Here is an 11,622-nt window from a genome sequence, read left to right on the forward strand (position 1 = left end):
TTTCTGGAGGCAGTGGAGAGTGGTGAAAGGGGTGTAAGAAGTTCAGATCTGTGTTTTAAAAAGGTAACCACTGCAGCAGGGCAAGAATGAAGAGAGCAGGAAATAAGGTATTAATAGTGGGGATGAGAAGACAGGATTTGAGAGACATTTCACGAAAAGAATTACAGGACTGGGTATAAATTGGATGAGAAGTATAATCAAGAGAAAAAGAGTCCCAATTTCTAGCCTGCCTGTCTTTGTCTTCAAGATCTGTTGCCAGAGGAAAATTGGAATGTGGGTGGTGTCCCAGGAACCCTGAGAATTTGACTCCTCGTAGATAACAATCAGATAGATTCAAAGAGGAATCCCAGGCCACCTTGAGAAAGATTCGCCTGAAGCCAAATCAGTTTCACAAAGAATGTCTTAATCCAGAAGCATTGCTGCTAGAAAATTTTGAAAATTGGAAAATTAGAGTTCTAGTGTCTCCTTCCCCTTGGCACAGAGACACCAAATTGGGGGAACGAGGGTAAAAGGGTCCTTAGGGAGGTGTTAATTCTTACAGGAGAAGGCTGTGTTGCCAGACTTCTAAATTCACTGTAGCTGGGATAAAATTTTCCTCAAGATACACTGTTTTCCTGGGCCCTGCAACCATCTGTGTACTACATCTGCTTCACAAGGACCTAATTCTAGGGAAGCATGTGCCTGGACAGATAGCGCAGGCATTCCTCCTACCAAATAGGGATATTTCCCACTGTCAATGAAGCAATCAAGATTCTGAGTTTTGTTATTGTCAGTCTTTCTGCATCATTGTTATGACAGTCAAATGAGATACTCAAGTATTTGGCCTGCCGAGTAAAAGACAAGTTCCTTTTTAATGATTAGATAGAAGTAGAAGTTGGGGGGAAAAATCTAAAATGATAAAAGCTATAGTAAATTCAAAAGGGAAAAGAGAGAGAGAGCAGGGAGACTTCTTGAGACTGAGGCTTTCAGATATCTGAAGTGGTTATATTATTTTCTCTAACCAGTTATATTCTACAGCTTCCTCATTTTAAGGAGAAAAGCAGTATAAACTTCTTAGGTGTCCAGGGCATATTTTTTTCCAGTTAGATTTTGATGAACACACTATCCTGGCAATCTAGAACTTATTAACATTGTACAAGGTATTCTTATCCTCCCTCCTTTCCTGGAGCCCTAAGAAGAACTGAAGACTCAAGTTAGGGCAGTTTTAAATAAAACAAAGAAGGGTAAAGACAGCGCTAGATTTTCTATAATTTTCTGTTGTCAAACCATAGGAAGAAAGTGGACAGTTTGGAGTCGGTCACATAGTACTTGTTGTTAAATGTTTGTTGAAGAATGAGTAGGCTGGGCGCCGTGGCTCACGCCTGTAATCCCAGCACTTTGGGAGGCCAAGGCGGGCGGATCACAAGGTCGGGAGTTCGAGAACAGCCTGGCTAACATGGCGAAACCCCCGTCTCTACTAAAAATACGTTTGGTGCCCACCGTTTGTAATCCAACTACTTGGGAGGCTGAGGCGGGAAAACTGCTTGAACCCGGGAGACGGAGGTTGCAATGAGCTGAGATTGCGCCACTGCACTCCAGCCTGGGTGACAGAGCAAGACTTCCGTCTCGGAAAAAAATAAAAAAGAATGAGCAATGAATGAATGAATGAATAAACCGATGAATGTATGACATATGAAATAAAATTAATGAATAGGTCTATTTAGGATAGTCACTCTGTCTACTTGTTTCCTATCTGGTTGGTTATTTGCTAGAATGACAATTCACAATTACTGTTTGTCAATGTGTTTGTCAACGTGTTAGGGAAGCAGCAGCCTAGGAAAGCTAGAATAATGCCATTTTTAGTTCGGCTCCATTTTAGGACTAACAAGGCACATTCCTTGCCTGCCACGACCTATAGTCATGGGATGTTTATAATTAAGGAAACAGCCTGAAGATAACTAGGACTGACTCCTACAACAGCAAGAAGTCCAAATGTCCTAATATCTACAACAATATATGCCTTTAAGATAATCACAGTTATGCTTTTACGTATTCACACACTAAAATGTCAATAATTGTCTTCTTTAAATCAATAGAGTAACAAAATTTGTCATGTTGTCTGCTCACCCATATGTAGGCACAGCTTAGCCTAGCTTTTACATAGGTAAGATCACTATATAAGAAAAACTTAAGAACGGGGTGTTTCTCCTCCTACTTTCTGAGAACGTCCTGCTCTGTAACAGAGTAGTTTCCAATAAACTTGCTTCTTTCACCCTGAATTCTTTCTTGCACGAGATCCAAGAACCCTCTCTCCAGGTCTCGGTGAAGACCCCTTTTTCCAGCAACAAAAGTACTAAAATGCAGTGAGCCATGATCATGCCACTGCACTCCAGCCCGGGCGACAGAGTGAGACCCTGTATCAAACAAACAAACAAACAAACAAAAAACACCTAAAATTCGTATTGTTAAGGAATTTGGGACAAATTGTAATCATTCAGAATCATTCATTGAGCACTAGCTTCCTTATGATAAGACTCAATGCTAAGTATTTAAGAATTTAGGGCCAGGCAGGGTGGTAATCCCAGCACTTTGGGAGGCCGAGGCGGGTGGATCACGAGGTCAGGAGATCGAGACCATCCTAGCTAACACGGTGAAACCCCCGACTCTATTAAAATACAAAAAAATTAGCCGGGCGTGGTGGCGGGCGCCTGTAGTCCCAGCTACTCGTGTGGCTGAGGCAGGAGAATGGCATGAACCCAGGAGGCGGAGCTTGCAGTGAGCCGAGATCGCGCCACTGCACTCCAGCCTGGGTGACAGAGCTAGACTCTGTCTCAAAAAAAAAAAAAAAAAAAAAAAAAAATTAGGCCGGGCGCAGTGGCTCACGCCTGTACTCCTAGCACTTTGGGAGGCCGAGGAGGGTGGATCAACTGAAGTCAGGAGTTGGAGACCAGCCTGGCCAACATGGTGAAACCCGCCTCTACTAAAAATACAAAAATTAGCTGGGCGTGGTGGCCTATGCCTGTAATCCCAGCTACTCGGGAGGCGAAGAATCGCTTGAACCTGGAGGGCGGAGGGGGCGGAGGTTGCAGTGAGCCGAGATCACGCCACTTCTCTCTAGCCTGGCGAAAGAGCGAAGCGAGACAACGTCTCAAAAAAAACAAAAACAAAAACAAAACAAAAACAAAAACAAGAAAGGAAAAAGAATTTAAAATATAGTTAAGAAGCCATGCCTACTATATCTAATTAAAGATATTGGGACAATCGAACAGCAATCACACAATTGGTTGCCAATTCTACAGTAGAATTTCGTGTTGGTGTAGGTGTCTTGCGCTCTAAGAAGTTACAGTTGGAGGAGATAAGACTGAAACCCAGTTATTTACCACATACAATTGGTTTTGATATGTTAAAGGATCTTTTTCTGGGAAGGTTAGAGTTTGGGATTTGTCCAAAAGCAAACAGGTTTTCCAGCTGAAGAGAACACTTCGAGTAAAAACAGAGATGGGAATTCACAAGGCTAGATAGGTAGGGCTTTGAATATTACAATAAAAAATATCGGCAAGAAACCGAGATTTTAACATTATAGAAAAGTGCGAAAGAGAACGAATGAAACATCCAGAACTCAGTAACGGAGAGAGTCTGGAATCTGCCACAGTGACATTGTCCCACACTAATATCCATTGATTAGCCATGAATAGAAATACAATTACAATTTTCGAAATAAGAGGTCGATATTATACTGATAGTGACAATTTTGCTGTCTTCTGTGTTACTGATTTTCAAAGAGCAAAACAGAAAAGAAAGAAAATTGAAAACGCGGTTATCTATAGAAAGCAAACACAACCGAAAGATCGAATCCTAACATGCGAGCAACCACTTGAGGGCGCGGGACTAAATAGCTATGTGTTCCTTTCTGATGACAGTAAAGCGGAGTTCGTGTCGGCTCGTTGGTCTAGGGGTATGATTCTCGCTTAGGGTGCGAGAGGTCCCGGGTTCAAATCCCGGACGAGCCCTATTTTGGAGTAAGAATCACTTACAGGTGAATTTTTTGGGGGATAGATTACTAAACGTAATAAATACAGGTTGGTCAGAGTAAAACACAAAATTGAGATTTTTGGAAACTTAGAGCACACTCTACATTGAAATACCATTAAAAGGCCTCATTTTGAAAATGTAAAAAGTTTGCTAGTAATGTAGTATTGTACTATGAAAACATTGTTCCTAGCTGTCTATTCCTGGGTGCAGCGCGTGTACAGGGCCATCGGGAGCTCAGTTCTTGGCTGCCTATGGCGTGGTTTAAACTCATTCACGACAGTGCCCCTCATTGGGGGTGGGGATATCTCCTGAGCGCCCCTTTCCTCGGCAATGCTCATTCCCGAACCCCGGGACATGCTAATCCATGACGCCCCCTGCTCGTTTGGAGGAGTTAAAGGCGTGCACAGGATTCCGCACTAGGCGTCTGTTTTTCAAGAGTGTGTGTTTTATATGGTACAAAGCAATTTGAATGCGTTGCCTTTGGGCGTACAGTAACCATATGTTGTATTAATTGGGCTCACATGGTCCCTCGCTTCAAAAAACAAAGGGGATCAACATTTGAGCTCATGGGACCAGTATGTTTTCATTTAAGTTTCTGAATGGAATACGTGGGGAATGAGGGGGAAAAAATTCTGTTTTTAAATTTCGGGTGTAGGTGGGGGTAAAAGCCTGGGCTCGTCCGGGATTTGAACCCGGGACCTCTCGCACCCGAAGCGAGAATCATACCCCTAGACCAACGAGCCGCTCTCGGCAAGGGCGCTCCCAGAGCTTCCCTTCAACCTTGTTCCGCCTCTCACCTCGTGTTCCGAGCAACCACGACCTGCGACCCTTATACTGCGTGTCCTCTGATTCCCTAAGCCTCGGGTCCGGAGCGCTTACTGCCCCACAGCGTGGAAGAGCAGGGAGGGACCGGCTTTTGCCTGGTCCGGCCGTTCCAACCCCCCATCGCCGGCGGGGCCTCCACGTTCGCACGCGCTCCCGGAAGCCGCCTTCCGGCGTACGGGCTCGCCCCGGCTGTTCCACTCGCAGTGTTGGCGGGCGCCCGGGAGCCCGGGCTGAGGAAAGTGCGGGGCGGGGCAGGGCGCCTCAGCTCGCAGCCCGGTGCCAAGTCCCGGCGGCGCCCCGCCCGCGCCCAGCCCGTCAGTGCACGCAGAGCTGGGCCTGCTCGCTCCGCGAGTGGGTCGGTGAATGAAGACGGGGAGTCCGAGCGAGGGAAGGGAATACCCGAATCCTGGCTAAGAAAGGGGTGGTGGGAGACGAAATCCCATAGAAGTGAATATTAAGTTAACTCCCCGAACCTTCATTTGGGGATAATGCACTCTTTTAAGCCCTTTGCTTGTACTGAACTCACCTGATATTCGTAATAATCCCCTAGGTGCCATTGTATCTCCATTTGCAGATAAGGAAACTGAGGCTCAGAGATGTTAAGTCGCTCACATAAATCCACAGGGCTAGGAGCTGGCGGTGGCGCTGGTCTAGGAACTCCCGAGGTCCTGGAGGGTGGGAGAACTGGGGGCTAGGGCGTGTGAAAGGGACTGGAGAGTTGGGGAGAAGATTGGTACCTCGGTAGCTTGGAGGAGAGAGGGCAGTGGCAGTGGGCCGGGTCTTCTCCCTCCCATCCAGCAGAAAATGTGAGCCTGCCCTACTGCCCTTCTGCCCAGAGGAGCGGGAGTCCGAGTGCGGGGTCTCCTGCGGGTGTGGTTTCCCGGCCTGGGGTCTAGCTCGTCTTGCCTGCTTTCCGGACTGCTCTCACCGCTTCCCCCCACTTCACGACCCCAGCCCGCCACTCTGCACTCCGGCTCCTTGCAGTCTGTGGCCAAGTTGCAGAGGTCCCTTATTTCTAAAACACTCTTGCATTCTTAGGCTACTTTCAGTTCAGCGTGAAAGAAATCCATTGCTTTGTAGCCTGGTCAGACGTTCTTCCAGGTCCTGGTGGTGCTTTTGCCCTGTCACCCGCTAACCGAGAGCTTCCCACGTGCACCCGCTTCTCTGCTCTTTTCTCTCTCTCTTCCTCTCTTCCTTTTAATGTCAGTGAGCTTTTGGGACGACACTTAGCGATAGGAGGTCAGGACCAGGGTTCATGCCGGTGGGGAGTGTAACGGGAAATGCAGTGAAGACACCTCAGAACAAACAGCGAGCACTGAAAAACCTTTCTTTAGCCCACTCTGGCGATGTAGAGAGCCCTGTCGCTGGCTGGTGCAGGGGCCAGGTCTAAGGTGGGCAGCCCTGTCTACGCCTTCTATTTGTTTGGAAGTGCGTAAAACTATTGACACCCTGTCCTTGTCTGAGACCACTTTTCTTCCTCCTACTTACCTAAGGTGTGAGAACTGGATATTGTTTTATTTCTTTTCTTTTCTTTTTTATTTTGAGACGAAGTGTCGCTCTTGTTGCCCAGGCTGGAGTGCAATGGCGCGATCTCGGCTCACCGCAACCTCTGCCTCCCAGGTTGAAGTGATTCTTCTGCCTCAGCCTCCCGAGTAGCTGGGATTACAGGCATGCGCCACCACGCCTGGCTAATTTTGTATTTTTAGTAGAGACGGGTTTCTCCATGTTGGTCAGGCTGGTCTCGAACTCCCGATCTCAGGTGATCCGCCTTTCTCGGTCTCCCAAAGTGTTGGGTTGAGCCACCGCGCCTGGCTGGATATTGCTTTTAACACACTGTTTGGTAGTTTGAGGATGGGTCAAGGGTGGGGAAGGTTGGGGAGAGAGTTTTCATTAGGGCAAGTCCTGAGCAGCTAAGCGTCGCCCTCCTTCCCTTTGAGAGTATGCGTGCCTTCGCTGGGGCTCTCTCTGCCTTGCCTGAGCTGTATCCCACTCCTGGGAGCTTTGACATATTCCTGCCACTCACCATGTGCGTGGAACATGATAGAGGTGGACACTTCTATCTTTGCTGAGTATACACTCTCAAGGGTTTTTTGTTTGTTTTTCTTCCTTGTTGTTTTAATTTCCCAAGCCTGGGGAGAGGGATAAAAAATAAAAATAAGTTCCCAAGTCTGCTTTTCCACTCCGTTAAGTAGTTTGTAATGGCTTCATAGTATCCCATCAAGATAATGGCACATCCTTTTCTTAATTATTCTTCCACTGTATAAGTAAGCGGTGTCAAACAGTTTGTTGAAATTTTGTGTATATACTTTTTTTTTTTTTTTTTTGAGACAGGGTCTCACTCTGTCACTCAGGCTGTAGTGCAGTGGTGTCATCATGGCTCACTGCAGCCTCAACCTCCTGGGCTCAAGTGATCCTCCTACCTCAGCCTCCCAGGTAGCTGGGACAGGCATGTGCCACCTACACCCAGCTAGTTCACCCACACCTGGCTAATATTTTTGTATCTTTTTGTAGAGATGGAGTTTCACTATGTTGCCCAGGCTGGTCTCCCAACTCCTGGGCTCAAGTGATCTGTCCACTTCAGCCTCCAAAGTGCTGGGATTACAGGCGTGATCCATTGCACCCTGCCCCTTTCCATGTACTTTGGATTATTTCCTTAGGACACACTCCCAGAGTTGGCCTGGTCACAGAGATAAACACTGATCCTTTGCCACTTTTATAACTCTTGATGCAATTCTGTGCTAAGGAGCTTGGCTTGGCTGGTTAACAAGTAAGATGGAAACGTGGAAGAAGAGGACTAGTGGCTCTTAGATAACTTTAAAGTCCATGATTTGATCTTTTAATTTCATTTAAGGGTTTTGATGGCATCAAAGCTTTTGAGAATGCTGATAATAAGTATTATTGACGATAACAATTTTGACTTGGGGTCAGATGCATAAAAAGGAGTAAAAGAAATTAGAAAACTAGTAAATCCATTAGGAGATGATTAGAATAACTCTGGGATGACATTATTGAAACTGTGAATGGGCATTTAAATCACTTGTAATGGGGATTCAGTGACTATTTAATAACTACGATTTGCTGGCCACTGAATTCTTACCCAATTTAGGCTTAGGTGGTGCAGACTTGGCTCTGTCTAGCAAGATCAGTCCTTAGGAATAAGAATACAATTAATTACACGGGTTCACCACTCCAAGGAACCTTCTCGCTAACTTGGCACACAAGACTGGCCTCATGCTCATATGCTGAGCCTTGTTTGCTGCTTGTGGGGTTATGTACTAATGGACTAGAAGGCCATGGCCGTTGTCTTGGTAGGCTTGTGTCACGCACAGCAAGCCTTCCTCCGATTTAAACAGAAACTTGGATCTGACTGAAAATTTGTGTCTTTTTCCAGATTCTAGTCCAATATCCAGCAAAAGCTTCAGCTACGTTTTACTAAACATATTTCTATTTGGTTTCCCTCAGTGATCCTTTTTATGAGGTTTAGATCATGTGTCCCTCTGAATTTTGCAGTCCCTTCATTGAATCACTATTAATGAATTCTTGGAATTGCCTCAGCCTCTTCATTTTTCATTCAAAAGGTTTTGCTTGTTTTTAAGTTCTGAGAGTACATGAGGTCAGAGGGGTAATATGAATCTCAGATGTAGATTGTGAAAGAACTGCTCTCCGCTGGGACACCTTCACTTTCACCAAGGAATCTTATTACCTGTTCATCTTATTACCCTCTGTTTTATACAGACCTAGTTCTGGTCAGATGTTTCTGGTTAACACAAAAGCGTATCATTTTCATGATCAAACTTGTGATTCTTTATGAAGACATGCTCATGAGAGTAAGTTACAAAAAAGAAAGAGAAAATTAGATATAGTAAAATCCCAATTTTGCACCAACCAAGAATTAAAACAAAACGTATATAATGCACTAAAAAAAAGAAGAATATCCATAAAATAGTAACATTAGTTATCCCTAGATAGTGGACTTAAAAATACTTTTTTGTTTGCTTCTTAAAATTTTTTCTTCCCCTCCACCAATTTTCTAAAATAAAGATGCATTGCTTTTACAATGAGAACAAAATTAGGATAATTAACATTTTTAAGCCACAAAGAAAACAGGGGTCTTGAAACTGCATTTCTTTGTTCTTGGTAGAATGGAGACACAGAATTAGAAGCAATGTAAAGTAGGCCCTTTTGTGCTTCTCCATCCCTTCTGCTTCCAGAGGTGGTCAATAAGCCTGTATGTATCACTCCTGAGAGGCCAGGTGCAACTGTGATGGGGATGTGCCTGGCACTGTCTAGCATCTGTGGCTTCCTTAGATAGTCAAACAGCAGTGACTAGTATTGGAGGTCCTATTGTTTGAAGAGGCTATTATTTTCTTGGGGGGGAATGAGTATCTGTGTCTTGGCAATATCCATCCTTTGAGTACCAATCATATAATTATTCTAGAATTTTGTTTCTGCATGCTGGTTAAAGTGTAATTCAGTCCACTCATTCTTTAAAACAGAAGCAACTGGTAAGTGTGGTAACTGACTTAGGGGTTTACCCAAGTTAGAGTAACTTTCTCTAATTTCTTTCTTTTCTTTTTTTTTTTTTTTAGAGACACAGTCTCACTCTGTCACCCAGGCTGGAGTGCAATGGCACAATCTCGGCTCACTGCAACCTCCACCTCCTAGGTTCAAGCGATTCTCCTGCCTCAGCCCCCGGAGTAGCTGGGATTACAGGTGTGCGGCACCATGCCCAGCTAATTTTTGTATTTTTAGTAGAGACGGGGTTTCACCGTGTTGGCCAGGCTGGTCTCGAACTCCTGACCTCAGGTGATCCACCCACCTTGGCCTCCCAAAGTGCTGGGATTACAGGTGTGAGCCACTGCACCTGGCCACTTTCTTAAATTTCTATGTAAAACTACATCATGAAGGACTAGAGTCATATTACTTGCAGGAGTACTTGGGGGGGAATCCTAGCCTTTCTTTCTTTTTTTTTTTTTTTATTGAGACCGAGTCTCACTCTGTCACCCAGGCTGGAGTACAGTGGCGTGATCTCAGCTCACTGCTGCCTCTACCTCCCGGGTTCAAGCGATTCTCCTGCCTCAGCCTCCCCAGTAGCTGGGATTACAGGCACACCAACAGACTCAGCTAATTTTTGTATTTGTAATAGAGATGGGACTTCACCATCTTGGCTGGTCTTGAACTCCTAGCCTCAAGCGATCCACCCGCTTTGGCCTCCCAAAGTGCTAGGATTACAGGCATGAGCCACCGCGCCTGCCCAGAATCCTAGCCTTTTCTGACCTCTTCCTTTGGCATCCTGCTTCCCTCATAGTGTCTTCCTGGCTGCTCCAGGCGCAGGGTGTTCAGCTCCCATGGAGAAGCCCCACAGCTTTTCAGGATTAGGAGGATGTGTAAGACATCTCTTAGTTCCTGTTTTGGATGTGGGTGGTTTTACTGTTGGCTTCTTTTACCCTCTGAGGCATGTAATACATTCATCGTCTCTTCCTCCTCTGAGGAGTCTCAAAGAACCAGTTTCCTGCCCCATTTGACCACAGTGGGACTTTGCTGGAATTCCCACAGCTCTCCTGGGATTTGCGGGCAAAACTGGAATAATGGTCTCTTGTCAGCATCCATAGCCACTGTGATCAGGACATCCAGCACAGGGCTCGTGGGGAGCCTGGGTTACCCCAGCAAAACTGGGAAGGCAGAAAAGTGTTTCTCCTGACCCTAGAATTTTGTGCACTTTGCTCCTTTTTTGTAACCCCCTCTGGGAAGGGTCTCAAGAAACTTCTCACACCAAGGTATAAATGACAAAGGAGGCTTCAAATAATGATCTCTCTCAGAAGTATTTGCATATTGAAGGAAGCTAATGATGACATTTCAGGTGTCTGCTATCAGATAAAAGAGGTGTTAAGCAGGGATGACTGTTGAAAATAATCCCATCTCAGCTCTGAAATCAATTCAGTCATTCATTATTTAACAAATATTTATTGAGTACCTACCATGAAGAGGCACTGTGTACAATGAAGAATAATACAAACACATTGTACTCCCCTAGAGCTACAGGTTAGCTCGGGGCACAGTAATACATCATTACATAAAATAATGAGACTGATTTTCTTGGGTGGCTTATGAAACCTAATCCCATTTTATGTGAGCATTTGGATTTTGTTCAGTGCTCTTGACATCTTCATAAACCACCTGATCATGCATTATATAGAGACATTGTTTATCCTTTTTTCACGTGGTCCATCGAGCAAAAACTTGACTAGAACTAGTTGGGGTCAAACAAAATTTAATTTTGAAGCAAACAATGGGATAGTAATTGGGTGTTTCAGGTTTTGCCCTATGGGAAACAGCTGTTGTTTTTTGCCTGTCAGCATAGCTTCTTTTGGTAACAGCACCCTGATTTCACTTTGGGGAATCTTCTTGCTCACCTTTGCAGGCCTTGTAGAGACAGTGCAGGATTGACTCACCTAGCTCCTAGCTCCAGGAGAGGGCACGCAGTCTCTGCATCTGCTTGGTTGTAACAGTTGATTCAGGTATAGACACATGAGTCACACAGGGCCTATGGAAAGCCTCTACGGGACTTTTTCCCCACAGTAATGGGCAAAGAGTAAGCCCTTTCACTGGGTTTGCAGGCTGGGAAGAACCTGCTTAAGAAAATGACTGGCTGGACGTGGTGGCTCATGCCTGTAATCCCACTTTGGGAGACCGAGGCAGGCAGATCACTAGAGGCCAGGAGGTTGAGACCAGCCTGGCCAACATAGTGAAACCTGGTCTCTACTAAAAAATACAAAAATTAGCTGG

General features: G+C 45.3%; 1 protein-coding gene and 2 non-coding genes across 3 annotated transcripts in view; 1 reads left to right on the plus strand and 2 right to left on the minus strand.

Annotated features, from left to right (window-relative positions):
* MPZL1 (myelin protein zero like 1) overlaps positions 1-6,635 on the minus strand; it is an 81,335-nt gene extending 74,700 nt beyond the window's left edge. Inside the window, exon 1 of the mRNA XM_031012981.3 lies at positions 4,809-6,635. The gene's annotated coding sequence lies outside the window, so the exon portion shown is untranslated. The remainder of the gene's footprint in view (positions 1-4,808) is intronic.
* On the plus strand, positions 3,918-3,989 carry TRNAP-AGG (transfer RNA proline (anticodon AGG)). Its single transcript has one exon. It is a non-coding gene; the product is annotated as a tRNA-Pro (tRNA).
* Positions 4,683-4,754, minus strand: TRNAP-CGG (transfer RNA proline (anticodon CGG)). The gene has a single exon. It is a non-coding gene; the product is annotated as a tRNA-Pro (tRNA).
* Positions 6,636-11,622: the final 4,987 nt, after the last annotated feature.

The sequence above is a fragment of the Gorilla gorilla genome, chromosome 1 (assembly GCF_029281585.2).
Source record: "Gorilla gorilla gorilla isolate KB3781 chromosome 1, NHGRI_mGorGor1-v2.1_pri, whole genome shotgun sequence".
Taxonomy (NCBI): Eukaryota; Metazoa; Chordata; class Mammalia; order Primates; family Hominidae; genus Gorilla; species Gorilla gorilla.